Source organism: Anguilla rostrata, chromosome 12 (genome assembly GCF_018555375.3).
Source record: "Anguilla rostrata isolate EN2019 chromosome 12, ASM1855537v3, whole genome shotgun sequence".
Lineage (NCBI taxonomy): Eukaryota > Metazoa > Chordata > Actinopteri > Anguilliformes > Anguillidae > Anguilla > Anguilla rostrata.
This window is the reverse complement of record NC_057944.1, coordinates 31,774,740-31,802,734: the sequence shown is the minus strand read 5'-3', so window position 1 is coordinate 31,802,734 and position 27,995 is coordinate 31,774,740. Positions and strand designations below refer to the sequence as shown.

At 44.6% G+C, this 27,995-nt stretch overlaps 1 long non-coding RNA gene across 3 annotated transcripts in view; it reads left to right on the top strand.

The window, feature by feature from the left end:
* The window catches only part of LOC135235789 (uncharacterized), a 188,671-nt gene that overhangs the window by 51,225 nt on the left and 109,451 nt on the right, over window positions 1–27,995 (top strand). The gene's annotated exons all lie outside the window — the stretch shown is intronic.

Here is a 27,995-nt window from a genome sequence, read left to right as displayed (position 1 = left end):
AGTTCACTCTCAGCTGGACTGTTTCAGTCTGGCTGAATGCACATATGACAGAAAGCAGCTCGGCAAAGAATGCAAGAAGATCAGTGAATAGTGAATGATGACAAGGAGAATATTAACTATTCTCGTCTACGGAGCTGAGCCAATTTGCGTACAGCACTTTCAAAGCGTGTGTATTTGTCAAGTATACTGTGCCACGGATTCTTGGATGGCTGTGACCTTCGACCTTTGTTATCCATTGCAAATGTATGTGACGTGCACCTTTATGTTCGCCTTTAGATGGAGAACAGCATTTGGCTGCATGTAACAGCTTTTCAAAGCATTGTTGGTATAGTTTTTTTCTGTGTGCGTGTGCGTACACGTGCATGCATGCACACACACACACAGACACAGACTTTCTCTCTCAATCTCTCTCTCTCTCACACACACACACGCACACACCTGAAAGCCGAATCGATCGACCACGTTTTCACTCGATACAGAGACTCAGATTATACTTGATAGAACGGCAGCGTTAAACCCAGTCGGCTTTGGGCTGCACAATGCCTCTCTCTCTCTCTCTTCTCCCTGAACAAAAAAATCAAAAATACAGACCTGGACATCTGAGGGAACGGTCGGGGTGCTGGGCGCAGGGAAACGGGGGGCAGCTTTCGGCTTTGCGCGGGAGGCCCTGTGCCGCTCCCCGTACCGCCGCTCACGTCCCAGGGCACCTCGCACGGGTCTTCTCTCCTAGCGAAACGCGGAACGAGAGAAGAACGGCTGGCCCTGTACTCAACAGTCTCCGAGAGACCGAGTTAAACAGTGGCCATGGCCTACCTGGGCCCTCCCTCACAGAGCATAGCCGTAACAGCCATGTAACAACAGCGCAGTTGCAGGAGCAGATTGTTACTATCATTTGTAAGCGTGAATGAGCGGTGCTTTTAAGCGCCATCTGTGTAGTTCAAAGCGCTTAAGCAGCCCAAGCCTTTTTTTTTTTTTTGTGTGGTAATAACTTTCCATCGAATCACAAGCCTTTAAGACTTTTTCTGTTGCGTTCGTTTTAAAATCGGGAAGCCTAGCCTCACCACATTAGCCTGGTGACACGGCAGGCAGATAACCAGCTGGTTAGGGATGCATGATAGGGTAATTATGGCGGCCGTTATGGCATAAGCCACTGCTGAGTTTCTTGCAAACTCAAGCACGTTCCACATTCATGATAGACAGATGAGCACAGCTGTCAGCTCTAAGAAGGAAATGCTATGTGTTCCTTCATATATACTATATACATATGCTATGCTGCAAAACGAATTGCTCGTTGGGGATAATAAAGGCTTCAACTATTTGTAAGGACATGCAAACACGCAGAAAGGCCCCGGCTGGGATTCGAACCCAGGACCTTCTTGATAATACTATCCACTGTACCACTGTGCCACCCAGCATTACAACATTTTTGGCTCTGTAGAAATTGGAAAACTTGCCACTTGGCTTAAAAACGAACTGCCAACCCACAGACGGTGACAGAAATACTTTCTGCTCAGTGGGTTAACTGGCAGATTGCAGACTCACTCAGAGGTGCTCGCCTTAGCCTCCGGTGTCTGATTGTAGATCAAAAGGAACTGGCTATTAAGAAAAATTAAATTTCACGTCCTAGCACTGTGGAGTGTGGAATCCTCAATAAAGTCCTATAAACATGAGGAAATCCCTAATGAATAATCTAATCCCTTTGGCTGAAAAACCCCCAGTTATCCCCAAGATCCAGTGAACCTGTGTAAACATGTCATGCTCAGAGCTCTGTGGTATCCAAATGCATGTTCTAGGTATAATGTTTTTTCCCCCCCTTTCTCTGTAATCCTTGGATTGCTAAAGAAAATATATGGCTGCATGAAAAATCTTATTCCAGAAAGGAAGGTTTTGGTCATTCAGTAAATTTATTAATGTGCCAAAAAATATGAGAACAAAGACATCCAGAAAAAAAACACAATAAAAATGAATAGCCCCACCCCTGTATGGTGCTGCGTTCATCTTGAATTTGCTTTGTTGCCATAGTTACATTACAATTGTTACAATCATCCAGCAGATATATTAAGACAGAGCGGCGTACATACATCATGAAGTACATAAAAGCTTTCATATAAATAATATCAGGCTGCACTTCAGGAAATTATTATTGACTTGGTTCAGGTTACTTTAAAGTAACTTAAAAAAAAAAAAATCTACCTCCAAGAAATAAGTAGAAATTGGCATATGCATGAATGTCAGCATGTCCAACAAATAAAATGCCAACATACCTGTTAAATGTAGAGCGAATATCATGCTGAAAAAGAGGGTCAGTGCTCAGTGATATGAAGAGGTAGGTTTCTTTCCTTCGCGTTGGAAGATTGTCAGTGTTGGAAGCTTCCACCACCAGGGGGCGCCAGAACAGACAGGGCATGCTGCCACCAGGGCATACTGTATTTCATTTGTTCCATACACATTCAAAGTGCAGTCATTTACACAAGCATTGCACATAGCAGTTACATTGCTTCCATTTATACGGCTGGATATGTACTGAAGCAATGCGGGTTAAGTGCCTTGCTCAAGGGAACAACGGCAGTGTCCTACCCGGGAATTGAACCTTTAGGTTAAAAGACCAACTCCTTACCCATTATCGTACACTGCTGGCTCCATGTCGGGATGAGAAGGTCCAGCTGCTCAAATGACCGCAGAAGGCTGAAGCCGAAACTGGGGAGGAAGCCAGCTGAGGGGGGACTTTCTGGATAGAAGATTTTCGATGTCTCCCCGGGGGTGTAATCTTCTGGGAAAGATCTGAGCAGGCTATCGAGCTCCTCAGAAACTTCCCCCAGTGGACCCGAGGAGGAGGAATTTGTATTTTTCTAAGGATTATTGGCGGACATTTAAGAAATAAAAAAGGAAGTGATGGAGAAATTGAGAACAGTGAGAACAGGATCTGTACAAAATAGGGAAAATGGAGTACCTTTTTGTTACAATTATTTATTTTTTTTGGGGGTGGGGGGGGGATTGGTTTATGGTGCCTTCATGACCCCATAATCATAAGATGGTAGGGGAAATGCCGTCCACTATAGACTGTCTCGGTTGTGTAATGCTGGGTACTTGTGCTGGATGCCTGTGAATGGCACTGAATGTTCTGAGGCACTAATACAAATGTTCGCCATTTCTCTGGACAGGTAAACAAGCATGTAGGATACGCAGAGTAAATAATAATAATAAAAATCAGAAGGCATCTAATTACACCTCACCCCACACACACACACAACTGAGGACATTTCTTGGCCTTGAATGCCCAATAATTGGAGAATCCTTTCACAGAATCGATATGAACGTTGTCCTGCATGCATATGATGAAAGAGCTTACTAACCGATGAGCGTTAAGTGTACATTCGATGTGCACATCCCTATGGCTAGATCATTAGCCAAGTCCCACTGGGATAGGTGGGTGCATTTCCCCCATAAACCGTAGAGATCTAAGTGATAAATAATCAAAGCAGAGATTGTTGATCTTCGGTGGGTTGTTTTAATGATACAAATGGTGCAATAATGAACCTCTGCTTTGACTGAAAGTCAATTATTGATTTATCTTCAGAAAAATGTGACATTATGAAGGTTAGAGAAAAAAAACTACCTTTATGTACTTAAGGGATAGCATAGGAGGCAATCAAAAGCATTTACCGGGGCTCTCACCTGTTTCTAAACACCCACTAATGTGATTTTTTTTTTCCTTCAAAGAAAATAAAATTTACAGGCATGTCAGTAGCCTGTCATCATGACTGTTCCAATGGTAGTTTTGGAAAAAATAACAGCATTTTTAGCGTGTGCTATAAACCGTACAGTGGCATGTAATGCATAAGGAGGTCCATTTCACAGGCCACCACAGATGGCGCTGTTGCACCACTGACGCCCGATCCCCGGCTGCGCGCTCTCCGTCGGCAGTCCTGCAGCCCAGCTTCTTGCATAGGCGCTGAACGGAGAGCTGAATTCTCGACTGTGTATTTATGGAAAATCATCGGGATGAAACGGGATTATGGGAAAACCCTGCTCTGTTTAATCCCGACAGGGGCCCGTTTTATTGCGCACGGCACCGCCCCCAGCTCTCTCTCACCCCCATTGTGATCCGCGTTACCGAAAGACTTATCCTCTCCTGCTTCTGCTCCTGTATGTTTTTTTCTCTGCTTGTACACGTCGCCGTGTTTTGTTGGTTTGAACGAAGGCGAAGCCGCAGTGTCGTTTTTCGAGCCGCGAGACAGTATTTATTTATTTATTTATTTGCGCTATAGGTCTTGACAGGCTGCGAGTGCGCACTCTGTCTTCATTACCACCGAGGCTATGCAGACTGTGCCTCTTCAGGTGGTAGTTTGAAATGAATTATACATAGAAATGGGAAGCGTCAGTCACCCTGACAAGCTTATTTTCTGCCCCGTCATTCTGCTGTAGGTAGTTAAACACACAGTTGCATCAGCACCTTCAATGCGAAAGCTTTTTCCTCAGTTTCCTTCTTGTTTTTTGGGGGGCAAACAGGAACAGGTTTTGGGTTGTCATATCGTTTAAAAGAAATCATGACTGAAGGGCACTTTCACTTCATCTGGGTCCAGCACGTTAGAGAAATGCTCATTAAGTAGGCAATCAGTACAAATAGTCTTCATTATAATACAGTAATCCGTTTCAATAATACAGGTTTGTGACGCTCGTGGTTATAAAAAAATGATAATAAATTTACAAAGGTAGATTTTAATCTTGCCACCATGTCAGTCTTATGTTAACTGACGTGAATGTTTCATTACATGGAGACCTGGTTGCCATGATGTTGTTCAGGAATCTCTTGCAGTGCCCTTGCACAAATAGAAACATACTACACTGCGTTCGGTCACAAGATTCACCAACCTTTCCTGTCTTCAGTTACAAACAAACAACTTAGGAAGACAAACATGTGTATTGTGTACTTGTAATTGCCTCTGATGGTTCTGTAAGATAAGTTATTACTTTAGACTGTAATGTCCTGTTATTTACCCAAAACCCTGCGCCAAGGGGGCTTCTATGACTTGTAAAAAATAATAAATTGAATAAAATGGAATTTGTTCCATTTCAGTGTGACCGTAAAAGCCTATAAGCCCGATAAAGCTGATCGTTATAGTTAGAATGAACAAGGAACGCTGAGAAGGGAGGGAAGCTGGTGTGTGCGTGCGTGTGTGTGTTTCTGTGAGCGTATATCTGTGTTTCCATCTGTGTGTTTGTGTATGTGTGTGTGCGTTGAGTTGGGGAGGGGTAGCGTTGGACAATGTATTCATGCATATGACCGTGCACATGACCATGCATATTCATGCATACATGTACGTGTGCGGGTTTGTGAGAGAAAGTGTGTGTGTGTGTGTGCGCGCATCCTTGTGAATATGTTTCTGTGCACGTCTGTGTGTGTGTGCATGCCTGTGTGAGTGTGTGTGTGAGTGTGTGTGTGAGAGGGAGATAAAGAGAGAGTGTGTGTCGGAGAAACGGGGTGCAGTCAGATGAGCAGAGAGGGAGTGACACAGGCAGTCTGTTATGCTGAACGCTGCTCCCCCATGCTGCCTGTCAGGGTCTCGCTCATGGCTCCCGAGCGCTCCATGTTTGGCACGCGCGGGGGGGCCGGGGGGACCAGAACTGCTGCAGAGAGGAAAGTCTGAGATATTTACTGCAGTCACTACCATGGCAGTAGTAGGTCTTGGATTATCCCAGTTGGGCGAAATGAATCCACAAGCAGGGTTTTCTTTTCTTTTTTTTTGTGGTCTAATTTTGTAGCGCCACCTGGTTCGCCAGCCCGGGCGCTGGAGCGAGCCACGCCCTCTGTGCCCGGGCGTCGGATCCACCGTCGCTCCTCGAGGCGCTCCGGGGGAAGCTCCGTGACGAGCCGCCTCGGCTCCTTGCGTCCTCCTCGAGGGTCTCTGGTTCGCTGGGAGATCCGAGGGGCTGGCCTGCTTTTCGGCTGCTCCTGCGAGCCGAGCCGTGCACCGGGCCTCCTTACGCCCCGCGCACTCCAGCGGACGGGGAGAGGAGGTGCGCCGCTTTGTCTTCCTGACAGCGGCCCTCCGAGTCACCTCGGGCCCCGCTGCCCCGGCTACGTCCTCAGGCGCCACGGCAACATCCGGCGCGGAAAGCACAGCCTCTCTCTCTCTCTCTCTCTCTCTCTCTCTTTTTCATCAGAACGGAATAATGTGGTTTTGGGAAGCCAGGCTGGGTCAGCTGTAGAGATGGTGGGGCTGAGGTGAAGATCAGGTGCAGAACCACCCAGGTCCACAGTGCAGGGCTGGCTGTGGGAAAACTAATGAGGACTAGCCTGCTCTTCCATCTTGTTTTTTTCCCCCTCTTTGTTTTTTTCCCCCTCTGTGTGCAGAATTGATGAGGAAATTGCACTTATTTGAGTCCTGTGTGGGAAATGGCACTACTACAAGGTGACATTGCTGAACTTCAACTGCTATCTCCTGGAAGGAAGTGCCAGTGTCACATTAAAGAAGAAAAAAACAAAAGCAATAAGCGTTTAATCATAATGTAACAAAGTTATACGTGTCACCACTACCCAGCAACCCTTGCGGGTCAGTCGGACAGGCAACTTCTGCTTGCTCTAGCTGCACGTCAAGTGTATTCATCCAACGGACGTCTGTGCAAGCTCAACTTTTTGAGGAATAAGCAGCTTTCCTTAATGAGAGAAAGCGGGAAGCATACAGTGAAGGAAAGGGAAAGGGATTAGGACAGTGTGTGTCTGTCTGTGTATGCGTGTGTGTACAATCCTGCGTAACACAGAGACTTCGGATGTTCTGAAAGAGACATTTACTGAATAACAGCACGGTGTGTTTAAATCGCAATTAAAACCGAGCCCTGAAACAAGATTAGCCCCCCAGCCCAGGTACTGGAACCTTACGTGTGCAGTCTTTCACCAAGACTCCAGGGGGCGACATTCGCACCTATGTGTGCGTTCTGCTACTCTAAGGGCATTTTTGAGGCCAATTAATTTAATGAATGATGGGTTCTTAATAGAATCGCGTAACAGCGAAGTAATCCTATTTGTTGTGGTTGATAATGATCGTAACGATACATGTGCCTGCTCCAGTCACTGTGGCTCACTTTCCAAGATGGAAATGTCATCTTTCCTAATTATATCTGCAGATTATGGCGCTATATATCTTGAGTGTGATTTAAAGAGATTATAATTGAATACGGTTCGTTGCTTTGTGAACACACCATGGCCCTGAGGAGGAGAGGCGTATTTATATGCGTATTGAATTTCACACTTGATTTCAGCACAGTTCTTGATTTCGTTGAGCTATATATTTCGAGAGAGAGCTAGTTTAAGCTCCCCTTGATTGCTTCTCTGAAGAAAAAATGTTTCGACAATTTGTGTATGTGATTCGGGTTGTTTTTGTCTTTTACATATGTTTTATAACTGTGCCACCTGCAGAGCATGCTATGCCAGCACAATTCTGATTGTGGTTTATTTTGTCACTAAAAAGCAACCTCCTTGTGTTGAAGTGATCTGCTATTGGAGCCTGAGTTTATATGTTCCTGAAAATGGAAGTTCCTATTCTTGGTCACCAATGTACCATTTTTCAGAAAAACATGTTTCATTTTTCAGTTTCATGTTATTGGGGGCTGGTTGGTGGCTGATCGTACTCTGCCTCTGTTCCGGTCTGAGAATGGGCCTCATGACGTGGTACTGAATCCAGAATGCACCAGTTCCGGCTGTTTCCTCTGGCCCAACAGGGCGGCATGTCACTGGTCAGCTCCTTCCAAGGAGGGAGGGGCCTCAGTCAATGATGTCATCATGCTTTATCATGCCCCAGGGACTCCAACCGGACACCTGTAGTCTCAGCTGCACAAGCCGCGCACGCGTTTTCCCCTCCAGTTCAACGTCCGCATGACATCAGCTGGTGAGCTGGGGAAAGGAAAACAGCGGGGTGACATCAGCCGTTGTGGATGAGCGTTTGGTGACGGGTGCACGATTGAGGAAGCGGGGGCAGTAATGAGCTTCATTTACGAATACAAATAAAACAAGTCTTAAATGTGTTGTGTGGAGGCAAAAAGAAATGCCTTCAGCACTGAAAACAAGGTGGGATGATTGAGCAGGTGTCTGAAAGAATGCTAAATAGGGTGAGATGTTTAAGCAGGTGAAAGAATGCTGTGAAAGCTGAGTTTGATGACGCTGGAGATGCACAGGCTTCCATCTGCGGCAGTGAAAGCTTCTAAAAGCTGTGGAAGAACGGGAATGCGCACAATCGACAAGTAGCAACAAAAAAAAACAATACTTAAAAAAAAAATTTTTAATCCCAACAGAGGCCATTTAAAAGGAAATCCGCACTGTATTCATCACCTTTAGCATCATAGTGATTATGACTGTTAAAGGGGAGACGCAAAGCCCTAAAAATAGAACTGATTTCTTTTTTCTCCCCCCTGCTGTAATGCAAGTTTCTTGCTTTGCTTTTCCGGGAGAACAAGACCACTTACTCGGACCGGGTTTCCCTGCTCTACGGCTCCCTAGCACAGAGCAAAACAAAAGAAACCCTGGGAAATTCTCATATGTCATCCGCGGAGCTCGCAGATAATATACTAGATGCTGTTCATCATTAATGCTTAATGCGAGTCGCTTATCTTCCGCTCGGTGCACAAATTTATGGCGGCACGCACTGCTCAATAATGCATGGAGGCGCTCTGTCATCGCTGTAAAAATACACTTTTCAACGAGAGAGGCGGAGAAAACTGTTTAATTACGACTCGAGCGACGCTTTCCAAAATGCTGTTTAAACATTTAAGGGATTCAGTTTTTGCTTTCCCAGCCTCTTTCTAAAAACGTGCCCCCGCCGCCATCTTCCAGGGTCAGGCCCGTTGGCTACGGCTAATTAATGTATCAAACCGAGACGAATGAAAGCATTTTTAAATGATTGCAAAGAGTGGGTGCAACCCTCCCCCTCCGCAAGGCATACCCGTTTCTTCCCTGTCATCGAACCTTCAGAGACGGCGAGAAGATCCAGTCAATCCAGCGCCGTGCGTCTGAGGACATCGGAATTCCTCTGGCGACTCTAATGGGAGCCTGTCTACAAAACAAATAAACTGGCTCCTAATCCATTGAATCAGACTCATTTCCTTTGATTTTCTTCCAGGTACCTTTTCCGAGGCTGCTCCTAATTATACATTTTTGGCAGGCTCTTTATGCTTGCGTTGTGACCCGTTTGAATGTAATTCCATCAATTAAAACATGCACGTTCACGGCCTCGATCAAACAGGCTAACCGTAAACGTTTTCAATTCTCAGAAGTATGTACGACTTCACTACTACTACCACCACCACCACAAAACTTCAGCAGCTCTGCCATAAGCTTCCACAGTGTAAATTAAAACTGCGCGTCTCACCTCCATTTTCTGTCCCGCGAAAATGAAAGTATCAAAAAAAAAATGCTATTAAAGAGATAAAGAAGATGCCTTTAGCAGCTATACATGTACGATGTCACTTAATCAAGCGGTGACTGATGTCCCAAAGAGTTCTCATCTAAAGATGGTTACTGGTGTCACCAGAAATGGAAAAACTTTAATAGGATGTCTTCCCTTCCTGAGTTTTCTTGACATGGGTATTTCGGGTCCTGTCTCCAGACCTGTCTGATGAGGTTTTAAATCAAGTTTATTTTTTTCTTCTCACCGACAGTAAAAAATATACCTGAAAGTTTTATTTATTTATTTATTGCTATTCCCTTTCTGTGACCGCCTGGCTCTCTGATGTTGTAAGCTAACATCACTGCAGTGCACAACATAATTTGCATTCACATCTCCTGATATTAGCTTTTTCATTCACATCTCTAAAAAATTGAGTTTGAAAAAATAAATAAAAATTTTCTTGTTTGTGCATACCTGATAGTTTATCTAGTTAGAAAAAACTAATTTCTGAAACTCTGGAAAAACTACATAAAAGTAACAGTATCGTACAGCACAGATGCGCCCTCTGTATCGAGAGGGAGACACACGACAGTGATGAATTTGGTGACATTTTCTCAGTGGCTATTTTATCTGAAGGACATTAGCGTCTGTAATATGGTTTCCGGACCGGACTCGTTCACTGATATGGCAATGATGATCTTGGCACTGTACACAATGAAGGATCGGGTGCTTGGCTCAGTTATGACAGTCTGTCACAGTTTTCTCTCACAGTTCAGCTGTCCAATGCATAAGGCAGGAGTGTACAACTTCGGTCCTGGAGGGCCCGTCTGGCTCGTTTTTGTTCCAACCAAATTACCTTAGTTTTAGTTTACTGACAGCTCTATAAACTATGGGGGTTCACTCCTGTACTTGAGTACAGTAAAATAGTTTGCATTACACTTGCAATCTGCGGCTGTAGCTGGTGCTTATGCAGATGTCATCCATTATCTATATCCGCTTATCCTGGCCAGAGTTGCGGGGGTGCTGGAACCTATCCCAGCGTGCATTCTGGTGAGAGGCAGGAATACACCCTGGACAGCCTGGCAATATATCTTGCGGCACACACAATTCACTCATCATTCACTCTCACACACACACACATGGGCAATTTAAAGTCTCCAATTAGCCTAGCCTACCTGGGCTGTGGGCGGAAACTCGAGTACCCGGAAGGAACCCATTTGGTCACAGGGAGAACATGTGAACTCCACACAGAAAGGCCCAGGTCGGGACTCAAACCCAGGACTGTGCTATCCACTGCACCCCCGTGCCGCCCTCAGATCAAGATATGATTTAATTTCAGGCACAAAATACTGAAACCGATCGGCCTTTGTGCGACACTTAACTGAAGGATTACATCTCTGTCAGTGGACTGTCGTTTTTCTCGCTGACTAGCGTGTTTCCTTTTGTCAGATGGACCTACAGTACTCTTGTTTCTGTTCACAGTCACTGTTCAGTCACAGGGCGCATTTGACCTTTCATTGTTTGTCATTTACCAGATGCTCTTATCCAGAGTGACTTGCACAGATTACTTGTACATAGAATCCATTTATCACGGCTGGTTATTTTGCTGAAGCAGTTTGGGTTAAGCACCTTTGTTCAAGGGTGCAACAGCAGTGCCCCAGCTGGGAATCGAACCTATAACCTCCCACCTTCTCCTGCACTACTACACCTCGTAGGTATTGCTTTAAAAGAAATGAAATTACCTTGAACTTACAGCCTCAGCTGATTCTAGTGTTTTGTTTTGTTTTTTCGGTTTTACAGTCTTGTATTCCTCCAATTTAATGTCCAATTTAATAAAATAATGTTTTTGACTGAATGTCCAAAGAATTATTTTTTCACATCAGTGCAACTAGTGATACGATCATTCTTGAAAATAAAAGTTGAAAGCAAAGCAGTGGATCATGGAAATGTGAAGGCATTTATTTTCATACACAGTAAAATGGATGCACTGCAACCATCTGGGTCTGACGGTATAAATCTACCCAACGAGAAGGGCTGTATGCTTGTACACGGAACATGCCATAACTCCAGACAACTTAAATACTTGATTAATGAGCAGTGGCATATTGTTATGCAGTTTCATTTTTATTTTTATCAGAATTGTGAAGTCATAAGCAAACACTTTGGCAGTTTCAAGTTATCCTTGTTCAGCACTTTCAAGAGAAGGAGAGATGGTGAGAGAGAAAGGGGGAGAGAGAGAGAGAGATCGAGGGAGAAAGGGAAAGCGAGAGAGAGAGAGAAGGGGAGAGAGAGAGCGAGGGAGAGTGAGAGGTGAACCCAGAAGGACGGTGAGGATTCTGTGCCTGAATGTATCTTTCACATGAGGTCCATTACCAGGCACTCTCTTTGCCCAGAAAATCTGGAAATGTGATTTCTGGTATCTGTGTTATTGCTCTAGCTCTAAAGTCTATTTGACCTGTTGGGGAAGCAAAAATCTGTCAAAATTTAGGCATTTAGAACTATATTCTGAGAGACATGCGGGCGATGACAGACCTCCAGCTCGGAATATGAAGCCTTTGAAGGTTATGAAGGTTTTTTCTGGCGCTCTCACTAGGAGTAAAGGTGTCCTTCAGACACACTCGAGACGAGCCTTCTTCCAGTTTGGGACAAAGTCACAACAATAGAGTAGAAGTTGACCCCTGAGCTATTATGGTGTAGCGACAGATGGGGTTTCTATTTTGGTCATGAGTGCACAACATTTTTCTTTTCCCTGTCTTTCTGACAAACAATCTAGAATGAGGCATGCAAGGGTAATTTATTTTGTCAATGGAGCCACTTGGAGCTCTTAAATCTGCATACAATTAAAGTCAAGATAAGTTCATTATAAAAATAAAGAAACAGAGATCTCGCTGGCATGTCATAAAAGGTTGCAAATAATTGTGTGAAAATAAAATCCGTGCTGAGCAGTTCATATTGAAAAGAATTTTGCTTGTTGGTACTAGTACTGAACCTCAGGTTGCCTGGTTAATGGGGATTCACATTGACATAATTCTACAATGACAAATACAATTCAAACTTTAGTTTTTCAAAATAAGGGTTGTCGGTCTTTTCTGTGATTTTGTACGTGCAAATAAGATGTGCTCTTTTAGTTGTAAAATTTGTTCGGTTATCAAATGGGCTACATTTCAATGGTTACTGGCGGTGAAAATAATTTTTAGTACATGTAGGCTTTAGAGGCAGCTAAGACCACAGCAACCTCTTTAAATGCAATTTGTCACTTGGCCCCTCAGGGGAAAAAGAGTAAAGTCAAGCTTCACTAAAGATTTAAAATTGTTTGATTGCTGTGCTGTGAATTAAACCCCTGCCTGGAACCAGCTCATTCTAAGTGCCTCAATTAGGCCTCCTTTTAATAAAATCCAGCTTCAGCTGAGCAAGTCACCCTGGGCTCGTCCGTGTGGCCCAGTGTTCGTCCTGTGATCTCAGCCTTTTTCTCTCTCCAGGTCTCGACGCACACAGTATGCGGTTCAGATATTTCTAACATTTCTCTTTTTCTCTCGGTTTCTCTGTGTTGTGAGCGTAAGGGCAAAATTGATTGAGATTCACAAGCTGGGCTCGTTCGCAACACTGTTAATCATGAGATGCTCCTGAGATTCATTTGCCCCAAAACCTGTCGCTTTCTGCAAACAAACAGAGAAGTTTGGTTAATAAAGCGCAAAATGGCTTTCAGTTTAATTATGTTTTCAGATTAATGGAGAACTCGCTGTCAGAATGATTCCTTTTGTTTGGTGAATCTAATGAAAGACGCAGCAGGTTATTTGTGCATCTATTGTTTTGGTGTCTGCAAATTGGCAATGGAGATGAGTTGTCACTAGACCTTTGTTGCTGATCTTAGACAACTTTAACATCTTCACAAAGACTATTTGCTTGTGGTTGTAATTTGTGTTGTTCCGAGTCTGTGTCTCCGCAAAACATTTATCAGATGTGTGAACATTTTGATACTCTAAACTTTCACATAATTTGCTGCTACATTATTACTGTATAAATGTTTTCTGCCGTGAATTATGATTCAATATCTTAATTAAAAATATGGCGTGTACAATCAGTCAAATCCAAAGACATGCTGGTTAGGCTATTTGGGGGGGGGGGGGCAGCCAAACGAAAAGAAGTGTCGCCTGGCGTCTTATAAAATTTTCCGGGGTAGATTTCACGCTTGTCCACTCTGTTCCAGTGGACGTCGGATTGATGGGCATGCTGCAGCGTTGAAGGTCCAGTTAAACCTGAGCAATAGTGCATCACTGTAAACATCATCAGAATGCGCATTTCTCGCCTACAAATGCACTTTCTCCAAATTGGGATCGTCCGAATGCATTACGCGGGGCTGCGGTGTAGTTTAATGTTATGGACCAGTTCCACTGACAAGCTGGAGACGTTCATGCTTGTATTCTGTCATGTTGACCAGCTCTACCCAAAAACATCCATCCATCATCCATCCATTATGTATACCTGCTCATCCTGAGTGGGGGGGGGGTGCTGAAGCCTATCCCAGCATGCATTGGGCAACAGGCAGGAATACACCCTGGTCAGGTCACCAATCTGTTGCAGGGCGCACACACACCATTCACTCACACACTCATACCTATGGGAAATTTAGAGTCTCCAATTAGCCTACCTGCACGTCATTGGACTAAACGAAGTACTCGGAGGAAACCCACACGGACACAGGGAGAACATGCAAATTGTTAGGGATTTATCTGCATAGTTTCAATGTGGAAAATTTCGTAAAGCGAAGGAGGCAGCATTGTTCTGGAAAGAAAGGCTGCAGTGCAACATGGGATAAGCTTTGCATGGAACGGCAAAGAATAGTCAAACTCCACAAGCTTTGTGCCATTGACACTAACAAATTACAATGAGTGCTTAATGGCTACCATGCTTTTACAGTATCTCTGGCTTGCAGAAGGTCACTCTCAGCCATTTTCCTTTGCAGTTCACAGTACATTACGTGCTTTGAAAAGAGTCTTGGAAAAATTGTGAAATTAAATTCAAATGTGAAACTGATATATGTTTGCCGATGATGAAATGTCTTTCACATTCTCCCATGCGTCCACAAATCAAGCTCTTTGGAAGACCGGGGAACGTATGCAATGTATCATGTCCTATTTTGAGTGATTCTACAGCCATTTTGTGAAAATTGTCTCTCAATTTCACTTCCAGTTGTGATCCAACAGTGCTATATGGTCCATTTAATTACTCTTATGAAATAACAATCTGCATTTTCTTGGTCTTCTCTCCAAGTCTCTATTACACCCAGGCTAAGAGGTTATTTCATCCTGAACCGCAGTGTGTTTATCACAAAAGCTTTTTGGAAATTTACCATTTACAACCTGCCCTGGTATTACATATGCATGTTTTTTAAAAATAATATCAGGGTATTAAATAATACTGTTGTATTATAACTAACCAGTTAAAACGATATATTATTGGGACCACATCACAAATAACCCCCCCCCCGCCTTCACTGATTAGATTTTTGACACTGGTTTGAATGACACCCATGAACTCCTGATATGGGTGGATGTTCAGTCTTTGCTTTTCCATGAGGTACCACTTGCACAAGAAGCATCGCAATTAATGTTTCAGGGAGGAAAAGCCTTTAAATCTGTGTGATTCCCACAGCTGATTTAATGCTCTTTTGGTCTCAAGTGGGCAGCACGGTGGTGCAGCGTGAAGCACTGTCACCTCACAGCAAGAAGGTACAGAGTTCAAATCCCAACCAATGGCCCATATCCCAACCGAGGCTATATGTTCACCCAGTTTCCACCGGGTGCTTCGGTTTCCTCCCACAGTCCAAAGACATGCAGGGTGTATTACTGCCTCTCACCCACGGCATGCTGGGATAGGGTCCAGCAACCCCACGACCCTGACCAGGAATAAGTGGTTTTGAAAATGAATGAATGGATGGATTGATGTGTCACTGGCATCACCGAAGAAAACTCCCTACTACCCGGAACACCATCATTTTCAATTTACCTATTTTTAATGTGTTTTTATTCTCAGTTATAGAATGTACAACCTTGGTCCAAAAACCCTTTATAACCAAACTGTGGAACAGTAGTTGTCCTGAACACCTTGTAAATAGCATCGATTCCTTGCTAATCTAAGAATCGCTGTCATGAAAAATGAAAGGGTTTTCTGGCCACCTTGGATCACCTGGGCCCCGTTTTTAATGAAAGGATGGACAGAGATTTCCGACGAGATCAGAGGACTCTGCAATAAGGAGGTAGATAAAATCTAATTGGCTTTCTGGAGAAAAGCGTTTAACGAGGCAAACTGGTTTTCTCTTGTATTTAACGGCACCCCTGGCTGTGTCAATATTCACAATACGCCGCCCTACAGCTCTTCGGCTCTAATGTTTTGTAAAACTTATCATGGATAAAGCCGCCGGCGGAAATGCCTTGTTTTTTCAAGCTTATTCAGATAACCATTTACCAATCTGAATAGTGGTCTGTGAAAATTAAATTTGGGAAAATCACTCCAGATAATTTCAGCTCGCAATCAATTTATGTCCTTAAGTAACGCTGATTCCAGCGGGCAGAAAATGGACGTTTTGGTTCATTCTTATCGTTGGACAGTTGACACCCGAATGCGAATGTGACGCGTAATGAATTTTTAACGGTGCTGCCGCGGCAGCTTTCTGAAAGGGGAAACGCTGAGCCAGACGTGATAATGGGTTTATCTCACCCTTAATTCCTTTGATCTGTCTTGTTGTGACAAGACGGGATTACTTGGCATTGAATATGGTAATTCCACGCAAGGGTTTGTTTGCTGGTATCGTTCTGCATAGGTCTGCTCATCTGCAGGGTGTTGGGGAGGGTGAGCGTCTGCAAGCTCACCGTTCTCCTCACCTTCGTCGGCTACACAAAGGGGTCTGGCCAGTGCAATATCGGCAGGTCCTAAAATTGGGTTTGTGAGCTGTCAACTCTTCACTTTTTGTGGCGTACCATTAACTGCAAACTCGAGTGCTCTGTGACTGAAGTGGGTTTGAAAATACCACAGGCGATTGTGTTGAACGGAGCAGGGATGTTACAGTCCGCAATAACTTCTATTGAACCGTTTCGGACTTCAATCGTCGATGCACTCTCTCTTGATCACCTCGAAGCGGAAGCTGCAGTATGTCGAGATTGGTTTCCAGTGGTCTAATTAAGTTTACCAATTCTGGTATCCAGAACCTGGTCCAGCAGTTAGTTACAGGTCACTGCTTGAGCTGGTTTGAATCACCGCCTCTTATTGGAGGCCCACCTACACAACATCCCAATTCTTCAAAAGTATCATCTGACCATTGGTTCATTAGCTAAGTGTTCTCTCAGAATTTGTGTGAAGTTATTTTGCAGTTGAGCATCATCTTATACTGTAAGGTAATGAGCCAGTGACGTGTGAGGCTATCGTTTTGGAAATTTTGGTCTGGGCCAAAAGGCCAGTCCTCAAACACGTCTCTATTTTAGCTTTTTCATTAGCAAAATGCATTTCCTGTTGTACGGTAAACTAATTTTCCTCAAATTGGCAATGGCTTAATTTTTTTTATTGCTTGTTTTCTCGCTGTGTCTGTTGGAAATTGACCGGGCAGAGAGCTGACTGTGGCTGAAAATACAATTTCAAACGTGACAAGGTGCTCATTTTCCCTTCTGTCACTGAGTGATCGGATGTGTCCAATGACTAATGTCCACTGTAACAAAACTGTCAGGATGTTAGCGCAGACGAAATGCCTCCAGCAACAGGTATAATTATAATTTTGAGCGGTATCACAGCATGACAGGTGCTCGTTAATTTCAGATGGAACATACCATTTTAAGCGCAGCATGCTCCTTCGCAAACAGTATGTAAATTTCGGGGTATTAGCCTGATCCACCCCACATACAGACACATTTACTGTATTACAGAGAATTAATTAACCCTAATTAAGAACTGTCTCAAGGCATCCCATGATGCCTCAGTCTGTATTGTGTGGGAAGACAGGCCATTTAGATTTTCTCCAGGAACCTGGAATGATGCAATTCAATTCGGTTAAATTTTAACGGTATAGTGCTTTTTTAATTTTATTTTTTTTATACAGAGAGACTCTGCCACAAATACTCTTTACAAGAAATGGGAAAATTGGGAACGCTCAACCTGAACTCAACTCAAAACTAGTAAGCGGGGTTACAAAAAAATTAAATAAATAAAACTCCCCGGTGGGAGGAGACATGACATTATTTCTGAGAGTCAGTATTGTGTCCTGGAGAGAGAGAGAGGGGCAGACGCTGCTATTTCTGTCTGTACAGCATTAATAATCAAAGCATTTTTCTGGTTTACTGTTCTGTGAATATCAGAATTAAATTCAAATTGAACTTCCCTGGCATGACATTGGGGAAGTACTGCCGGCCCATTTACAAAATGTTACAGTATAAATTGGTGTCATGCTTGTTGAATTGCAACGTCTGTGATACCCTTTAAAATAATGGCTGTTATTGGTGCCTGTGTTTGGAAAATACAATACAGGCTGCAATCGTCTCAGTTACTCCTGAAGGTTATAGGACTAATGGTGTTCGGGTCACCATTCATTTTAAACTCCAAATTGTACCTGTAGTCCCTTGGCTTATAGCAGCTGTTCATATAAAAAATGCTGCATGTCATTTCGTGTATATGTTTATTGAGAATTTGTTTTTAAAAATGAATGATAATAGCCTGGTACTTGTATAACCTAAATTATCAGTCAGATCACAAAGCAGGCGTAACTCATATTAATATCAGAATCTGTATGGAAGGCCTGTAAGCCATAATCTTCTATAGCATAATGTGAATGCACTTTTATATGAACTGCTGTGTTTGATTATGTGCACAAGTCTTGAAGTAGACTGCAGGGCATTGGGGAAGTTAAGGATCTTTGGATATAACGGTGATGCTACACGTTATTGTACGGTTTGCATGTGTAACATCGTTTAAGCAATCTTAAAAGAAAATAAAACACACAAAGAAAAAACACCCGCAGGGCTTATATATCAAATGTCCACTGAGATGTTGTCAGAGATTAAAAGCAGAATTGTGGAAGGAAATTAACCCTTTTCTACTGTGAGAATGGTTCCTTGGTTTTCAAAATATAGTAAGCTAGTTTGGAGTGATGTTATACGTTTTTTTTTTGTATTTGCGAGCAGAATGATTTGTTGTGTATGGGCGTGAGTGTCTGCGTGTGTGTGTGTGCGCGCGTCACGTGTGTGTCACGTGTGTCATTTCATTAACGATAGATCACATCTAGTAACGGTACACATCTGAGCTGGGAACAATGGCAGTAGGCCTGGCAGAGGCATGCCGGGTTTGTAAGCCGTGGACGATGAGGAACTTGGAGATGCGAATGCCTGCAGTCTCCGGACGTTTACGTAATGAAGCTCTCATAAAGGGTCACGCCAGCGGAGGGACTCAAAGACTCAGGGGTGCTGTTAGGCTGACTCTCTGACCACGGGCACAGTCTCCGCTCTGGAGACCTGGACTCACCTGCCTGTGGATGGAGGGAGGGAGGGAGGGAGGACAGAGAGAGAGAGAAATTAAAGGAGGGGGGTGGGAGGTAGGGAGAGGGGGGAATATGGAGGATGGGAGAGGGGAAGGGAGGGAGAGAAGAGAAGGGAGTAAGGGAGAGAGGGCAAGAGGAAGAAGGAAAGGGAGGGAGAAGAGTGCTAGGGGGAGAATGAGGGAGAGAAGATGAGAGGAAGAAGGAAAGGGAGGGAGGAATTGAGTGGGAGAAGGAGAGGGGAAGGGTGGGCGAGAAGGAGAGTGTGCGAACCAGAGTGAGAGATGGCCATCTCACACATGATCTTAAATGATTGATCTCTATAAATAATAGTGTTGTGGGATTACGTTGTGTTCCATGCAAAGGATTTGTGGCAGAAATGCTGTTAGAAATGGTTTAGGGGGATACAACTCCTCAACAGCTACCCACCGCTACCCCCCCCCCTTCCTGCTCCAAACCCACTGTTCGCCACATGCATTATAAATTCCTCTCTCCACGCAACTTCTGAACGTGGGTGTTGGAAAGCAACTCCCTCTTCACCAGAGAACTCTTCAGTTCCTCTGGCGTTTCTGCAGCGTATTCTCCCTGAAGAATACCACGCGCACACACACACTAAATGACTCATTTTTCTAATACATTTTTACTGGATTTTGTCTCTTCTTTAGCCAGACATTCGATATTGAAATATGATTCTGAAGTAGATCAGCAATTCACAACAGGGTTTTATAGAATATCTCATTTTCAACTATATATGAATTGATGCACTTTATACATATAGGCTATACATGTTTATATAAACACAATCGCGCGCACACACACACACACACACACACAATTGGGCATTTCATTATTGGGTAGAACAATGGAAAAAGCATAAAAGAAGCTGTCTGTACAACAAGCACAGCCAAGATTCCAAAATTACAGTCAATTTAGCTTGACATTTGAAACCCCTCCAGAGATGTTAATTTAACTGTAATTATGTTGTGAAAAAATTTGCTCTGATCAAATAAAACTTAATTACAAATATGCCTTTATTGATGCGGAAATTGTGAATAAAACAAATATTTTGTGATGGAAGTACACATCTGTGGGGGATAGAGGTTTCCAGGGCCTCTTCCTGGATTTCGCAAATCTATTTCACTATCCCCTAGAACACCTCATCCATGCAAGCACACGATCTCTGTGATATTACAGTGTACAAAAAAAAATCCAGGATTATTTTGTTTTGTTCATATCCTGGAAAATCCCGAAACATCTTTCACTGAGGGGAAAAAGTTGGCAACCAAATTTGTGAAGATTATGGTTTACGGTTGAATAAAATTAAACCGACTCAGTTACACAAAAACCTTCAATCCACATGACACCCTAACTGTCCCTTCCGCCTTCTCCCCGGCTTGGAAGTGACACGCCACTTCACTCTTTAGCTTCAAAGATGCCATTTGGCGGCGTCGTCCCGCCTATCTGGAGCTCGTTAAGTGCTTACGGAAAGAGCGGGGATAAAGGTCGGAGGTCGCGACTTCGTCTGGCCCGTAGACTGCGAGAGCGCTAGCGTAGCGTCCCGTGGCATTTGCACGGAGCAATCGCAGCTCCCGGAACGATATGTCATAAAAGCCGTAGAAGGTCAAGGAAAGGGGGTCACGAGGGACGGGACTTTTCGGAAAAGCGTCAAATCCGTCTTCGGGCGCCGGTGCCAGAGAAGCGGGACGTCGGGGGGAGACGGTGGCTCTCGGCCCTATTTTTCTCTATCGAGACGGGGGTCTGTGTGCCATTTGTCTTCCTAAATAACAGGGCGAGGGATAGTATTTTATTTGCCTTGTCTCAGTAAAGACAAAGCAGGCTTTTCCTCCTGCCTGTCCCAGCACACGTTTTGCAGGCTTGCCGCGTTTGGCTCTTTCCTCCTCATGGGGATTTTCGCTACTTATTTTTTTCCCATCAGCCCTTCCAGGTCAGGTCAGCAGGTCGCCAGGAGGTGAGTGCGCCTCGCCGAAACCCGGTACGAACCAACGACTCGGCCGATGTCAATCACACCTGCTGGTGTGTGTGGCGAAAGCCAATTTGTAGGTGATGCAGACACCAATCTTGCCTGGAGGTCGCATCAGATCTGTGGGGATTTCGCGTTCTGTGGGGGTGTAGAAACGAAGGTGAACATTAACGGGTCTATTCCCTCCAGGCTGCCACGCAATTAGTGCTTGACATGGGTGAAGTTACCCAAATGTAGCAATGATCTCTCACTAAAGAGGCACCACTTCTCTTGCGTTTTCCAGTACATGTGAACATTATAACCACTCATTTTCCAGGAATGTAGGACCTTTTAATAGCAGTTTTGCACAGCTTATTTTCTCAGTTTTTCCAAAAGTAAAAATAAATAAAACAAAGCAACAAAATTTCAGTTGTACCTGTCTATGAGCAGTGACAACGCAGCAAGAAATGCCAATACATGAAGTTCTTAAAACTGGTTGCTAGGCATTTTTAATTCCTGTCCAATAATGGTTCTATAACTATTAACCGCCCTCTCTCTGCCCCCCACCCAACCCCAACTCACACCCCGATCCACTCCCAGATCTCAGGCGTGGGTTGGACAAGCGGTCTTCCTGAGGTGTGCCCCCGGCCCCCGAGGATGCCATTATCAGCTTGTCACATAGGTGTTAAGTTAAAAAAAAAGAAATAAATTAAGAATATGAAAAGTGACGTGACAGTTGCTTTCTCTTTTATTAATTTTGTTTTGCGTGCCCCCCCCCCCCCATGGGAGCCAGATGTTCTCTGGAGACTGTGAGCCACCGCAGAACAGCATATCCCATTCCCCCGGATTCCCTCTAAAACCTGCTGATAAATGAATCGTTCTTTGTGGGCTGAAAGGGAGGGGGGTGGGGGTTTGTTCATTCAGAGGAGATGTTCTTTCTGCTGTGTGGACTGGAAATGGGGGTGGGGGGGTGGGGGGGGGGTGGGGGCTCTCGAGTGTGGGGCTGACAGTTCGCATTAGCGTTGCCTGTTCGCTGTGAAGAGGAAGAGGAGGGGCAAACCTTCATCAGCAGAGTGCAGAGCCATGGCCGGTGATCCGGAAAATCTGTGCGTTGCTTAGAGACCTGAACTGCAGGGTTCTCATGCTCTGCTGTACATGTTTATCACTAGAGTTGGTCTTTTGTCCTTTCCTGCAAAATACTTTTAAATGCTGGAAGGATTTCCGGTAGTGTTTCTCCTCAGAACATGTACTGTGTCTAGTTGCTGTGACTACCGTTTGGTTGAGGCTTGGATAGACTGCTCTGAAATCTGGAAAAACTGTATTCTTAAAATGTCGACTTATTTGGCTCTTCCATTCCCTGAATCCAGTATCCATTTTTATTGAAATGTTGAGTTGTGATTATGAAACTGTATTTGAGATTCTGTCACATCTCAGTTTTAATTTTATTTTATTTGCTTTCACGTTATTGGCAGTTTTCCTCTACACTGTAAAACAATTCTCATTTTTGGGGATGTGTTCATATTCTAAAGGTTAATGACTCACCTAAAGTAAGACGTAAGACGAGCTGAATTTAATACTACCATCCCCTGATCTGAAACAGACCACAAGTGCTGGCTTTGGCACTAGCCAAAAGTAGAGGGTTTTTTTTTTGGGGGGGGAGTGGTTTGATTGAAATGTTTACTGAGTTCTATGGCATATTAGCTGATAAGCGAGTGCTTTCAGCTCTATGTAACGGCTATGGGGGTTGTTAATGTGCGTGTTAATGACACAGGAAATCCACTAATCTGCTTTTATTCTCTTCATCTCTATCCTTTAAATAAATTAGTAATACAGACAGATATTCAACTTTATTGATTGTGGACAATTAGTTTGTTCAATGGGGCCTGGTCTAATTGAACAATTTAAAAAGAAAAAGAGCTTAACTGGCGCAGCTGCCCCAAAGTTGTTCTCCTGGTAACTATTAAGACAGCAATGTCAAATCAACAACATTATCTCCGTGTTGGTAGCCTGCGATCTCAAGTCCAATGGCTCACACACCTTCTTCTGAATGCAGATTAAACACCAGGCTGGTAACGAATTTGCAGCTTGATCAAAGGCACCTAACTGACCGTAGCAATGGGGGAACGAGAACAAACCCAACACGCGAGCGCACATTGGCCGCTCCCGCAAAAAAAAAAAAGATTCCGAAACGCGAGACGCACGCCTGCCGGGGGTTTCAGTCGAGCCTCCTGTCTGGGGACTCGGGGCGGCGGTACGGGGTGAGAGAGAGAGGTGGGGGGCGGAGATGGAGGTAACCGCGGAGACGGGGATCTGCAGGCGGATCCATAACCGCCGGGGTCAGGGGATGGCGCATTACTGACGGCGCCCGGCGACGGCAGCTGTCCAGTCATGACACTGACCCGGGCATTGTGTCGCGCTAATGCGTTTGTGTGAATTACACGGCGGGCGAAGAACCTCATCCCAGAACAGCTGGAGAGGGAGATGGAAAATGAGATCTGCAATGCCTCGGCCGGGCATTTTGTTGGTCTACTTAGCAAGAGGTAGAAAGTCCAGGGGGTCAGAAAGTGAAAATCCTGCCATTTTTTTTTCTTCCACCCATGAACTCAACCAGCTACAGTATCTACACTGGTTAGTTCTATGTCCTGGCTGAAGAATTGTGCTAATTAGCAAATCCAGGTGATTTGGAACAACATACTGGGGTGAACTTTTACTTTCTGAATCTGGATTTTCAACCTCTGTCTTTAGCATATATTGGATGGGTAGTTAACTTACACTCGTGCTATACTCGCTGTTCTGGGAATGTTGTTAGCCAGGCCTGGTACTGTTGCTCGTGTCAATCAAGTGAAGGCACTTCTGTTTCTCTTATATTAAGTCAGTTTGGAAAAGAGCGTCAGCTTAAATTAATGTTATGTAACGTCTTTCTCCCCCCCCCCCTCTTTTCTTGGCAATTCCTTTATTTGAAAGATGCCAAATGAACTGGCTATTTCTTTTTGGAGAAAATGGCACCGGATATAAAAAGAAGGCAATTTCAGTCTGCATAAATTGTCATGTAATTTATGCTCTGACCGGTCACAATTATTCTACATGCTACAGTAGTTTTGCATAAGAAAAAGTTTTTGCATAAACCAGAAGTCTATTTCTTTTCGGTAAGGTAAAAGCTTCTGTGCATCAAAACATAATGGTGTCCCTGCAATTTGAATGCAAAGCAGGAAGGCCTGGGACTACAGCTTTAAATGTCTGGTGTCTTGGCTTACTCATTGTGGAAAAGCACAACCAACAGTAGGGCCTACATCTCACAATTCACCCTTTAGCACTTTGGACTTAATGCATTATTTTAGGCCACGTTCAGGACAGACCTCATATGAATAAAGAGTCAATCAAAAAAGAAAGTTCTGTTGCAGGTATGTTACAAAAACCTCCATAGGCTGTCCCCTCCCCCCACACACACACACGGTAGGCTATAATGTATAATGCAATTAAAGTGCAGTAATGATTTGGTCATAGCTCACCTAAAGGTAGATAAACAGTGCATTCTCTGTAGTCGAGCAGAACTAAGCAAAATAATGTATACAAAGCAATTTTACGGGGCTAGATGGGTATTGATTTCAGATGATGTTTGTGGAAATTGTTTCTAAAATTCAGATCAATGGCAGCACACATGCACACACTGGATTCCTCATTGAAAATGCACTGATAATATAATATCCATAATTGATATTAATTCCTTTCATTTCAGATGTGTTCATAAACCGAGATCTTGACTTACTGCGTTAATTAAAGATCCCTTTTTTTTTTTTTTCTTCTTAAGAGTAGGATTGTTGACACCAGTGTCCTTGAGAAATATCTACAAAAAAAATAGCTCCATGGTTCTGGCTACTTAATCATCTCTTTGTCTGATTGGCTATACTTAACAATCCCCTTCACCTGATTGGCTATACAGTCCCTTGCACACCCCGCCTACTGTAATTCCCCAGCTCATCCCTGCAAATATGAGTTTTTAGTAGACCTACCAGGTTTTTTTTTTTCTCTAATCCAATTCATCCTCTTTAATGGCTCCCCCCTCCCCTTATTTAGAAGACTAAATAATACTATGTATATGTATAGAGCCATTCCATTGCTGCAGTGTCTATTGATTTGACAGTCCGCCAGCAGTCCGCCAGTCCAGATGCACGTCGTATTGGAGGATCGCACATTATGCTCCGCTGTCGCGGGCAGGCTTGCCTGTTGAACACAAGGAGGCGCTGTTGTGCACAGAGAACCCCTTCCGTCTGAAACCCAGCCTGCACAGGTGGTGCCAGGGCGGAGTGTGCCCTGCCCTGCCAGGGCCGCTGGCCAATCGGCACTGCCAGGCCTTGTGCTGTGCCATTCTATTGAGACAGTACACCACCTGACAACATTCAGTGAAAGTGCGTGCATGCAGGATTGTGTGTGTGTGTGTGTGTACATGTGCGTGCATTAAGTTCTGTGTGTGTGCCTGCATGTGGGCGTGTGTGCATGCATGCGCTTCTGTGTGTGTGTGTGTGTGTGTGTGTGTGCATGTGTTTGGGCTGTGCCATTCTATTGAGAGAGTACACCACCTGACAACATTCAGTGGAAGTGCCTGCATGTAGGATTGTGTGTGTGGCTGTGTGTGTGTGTGTGTGCATGTGCATGCGCATGCTTCTGCGAGTGCGTGTATGCATGTGTTTGTATATGCATGCATGTGTTTGCACACGTGTGCCTGCATGTGTTTGCATGTGTGAGGGCATGCATGCATGTGTTTGTGTATGCATGTAAGCGTGTGTGTGTTTGTGTGTGCATGCATATGTTTGCATGCCTGAGTGCATGTGTAAGTGTGCGTGTGCGCCTGCATGCGTGTGTGTGCTCGTGTGTGCGTGTCTGCTTTGTGGCAGGGAGAGGGCTAGCGCTGGGCTGCTCTGCCAGTCCCAGCATGCCGCTGGGTTCCCAGCATGCCTCTGTATTCCCTCTGCTCAGCAGGGCCGGGAGAGAAAGGTCATGGCTCCTTGTTTACCTCCTGATTTCATCCCCCGGAGATGCAAAGGCAAAGACAGCCGCGTCCCTCGCGCCGCTCTCGCCTAACGAGGCACGACTGAAACGGACACCGCCGAATTCCATCACGCTCCCAGGATCAGGGCTTCTCGCCGCCACTTCCACACCCTGCGTAATGACAGAGAGAGGTGGGGGTGGGAGGGTCGGCGGTATGAAATCAATACGGAGTACATGGACTCATTCGATTGAACTGAAGTACTCCCTGAGCGCCGTCGATGTCTCTTCGCCGCCGAGGTCTTCCCAGCGGCGCTGCCGCCATCCGCCGCCAGACCTCCTCGCGTGGCCAAGAGCTTCTCGTGTAAAAATCACAGAGGCCCTCGCCATTTGGGTTCTGCGCGAGACAACCGTCACATTGCAGGGAACAAAGCTTAGAGCCATCACCGCCAGGAACTCTGGCGCTGTATCGGGGAGATATTTTCACCATCTTAAGCTCCACCTCCCTGTGTCTCATTTCATGTGACCTTTTTCTTCTTCGTCCTTGCCTTCCACCTGATGCCTATAATTGTCTTCTGCACATCAGCATGCAGGGGCGGCACGGCGGTGCAGTGGGTAGCAAGAAGGTCCTGGGTTCAAATCCCTGCCGGGGCCTTTCTGTGTGGAGTCAGCATGTTCTTCCCGTGTCCGCGTACGGTTTGTCTCCAGGCACTCTGGTTTTCTCCCGCATTCCAAAGATATGCAGGGTAGGCTAATTGGAGACTGTAAATTGCCCATAGGTATTAGTGTGTGAGTGAATGGTGTGTGTGCCCTGTGATAGACTGACAACCGGTCCTGGGTGTATTCCTACCCAGTGCATGCTGGGATTGGCTCCAGCACCCCTCCGTGACCCTGTCCAGGAATAAGCGGGGTATAGATAATGGATGGGCATCAGCACACGTGTGATAGAATTTATGTGCGACTGTGGGAACTTTGAGCATTTTTACCCTCACAAAAAGAGGGCATTTCAAAGCACCAGCCCCAGTCTGTAATCTTTACAGTATCACCCACTGTCAACACTATCTGGATTTCACCAGCGTTTCAGTCTTAACGTAAACCGCTGTTCTTCAAACACTGTACCCACACAAAGAGAGCGCACGGCACAGCATGGCACCACGTGTATTATCAACAGTGGTTCTGCGTATACGGTATCGCTACAGAAGATATCTGCCCTAAAAGAATCCAGCGCAGCTGTTCAGAAGCGGCTGGAATGTCAGTTATTTATTGAACTTCATTGAAAGTGTGTGCAAAGGGGCCAAAGGCAGATTCACACATCCTCAGGCTTTCAGCTTCTCACTGCTGCTTTTAAGAGATGAACTGATCAGAAGATATCATTTTCTTTCCGTACAAATAAGCCCATAGTTTGAATTTGTAAATGCAGGCACCACAGCAAGCAAATTAGCATTTGCTATGCACAGCAAGAAAACGGTACTTAGTCTGTACACAGCCTGACATTGTTGCATTGTTGTCTTGCACTAGCTGATTAATATAAATGATTGAATGAGAAATTCCACACCTCCCCTCTCCACACACACAGACTGTTTGGAAATGGACATTAATTGACAACACAACACAACATCCAAACTATCCCAGGTCACTGTATATTTTTATATGTTAATAACGCTTTCTCTGGTGTTAGCCCGGTCCTTTTTGTAGCTTTGACACGTACATTTGGCACATGTATGCTGGCTTTAGCAATATCTCAGGAGTAAAGAATGTATTAATAAAATGAGCTCTGGATAATGTGTGTGTGCGTGCGTGTGTGCACTCTTTCAGTCCTCAAAACTGTTGCATCCTTAATTCCAGATTTTTGATAGCGTATGTGTCAGTGTCTAAATCAATGAGCATTTATTTACTCTCTCTCTGCTCCAGCCTCCTTGAGCTACTTCCTCCTAATTTAATTTGTCTTTGAAGAGAGCTGAGTGTAACCAACAGAAACATTTTTTTTCTTCTTGAGGCTGTTTCAGGGTTGCCGAATCTCACGCTTTTGGCGAGACGCACGTTTTCAAGCTCTGTATCGCGCTTTCTTGCTATTCAAATGTATCACACGCCCAATAAAAAGACTGCAACTAAACGCAAAGCCGTTCCCTGATTGGACAAATGATGTATCGGCTCGGAG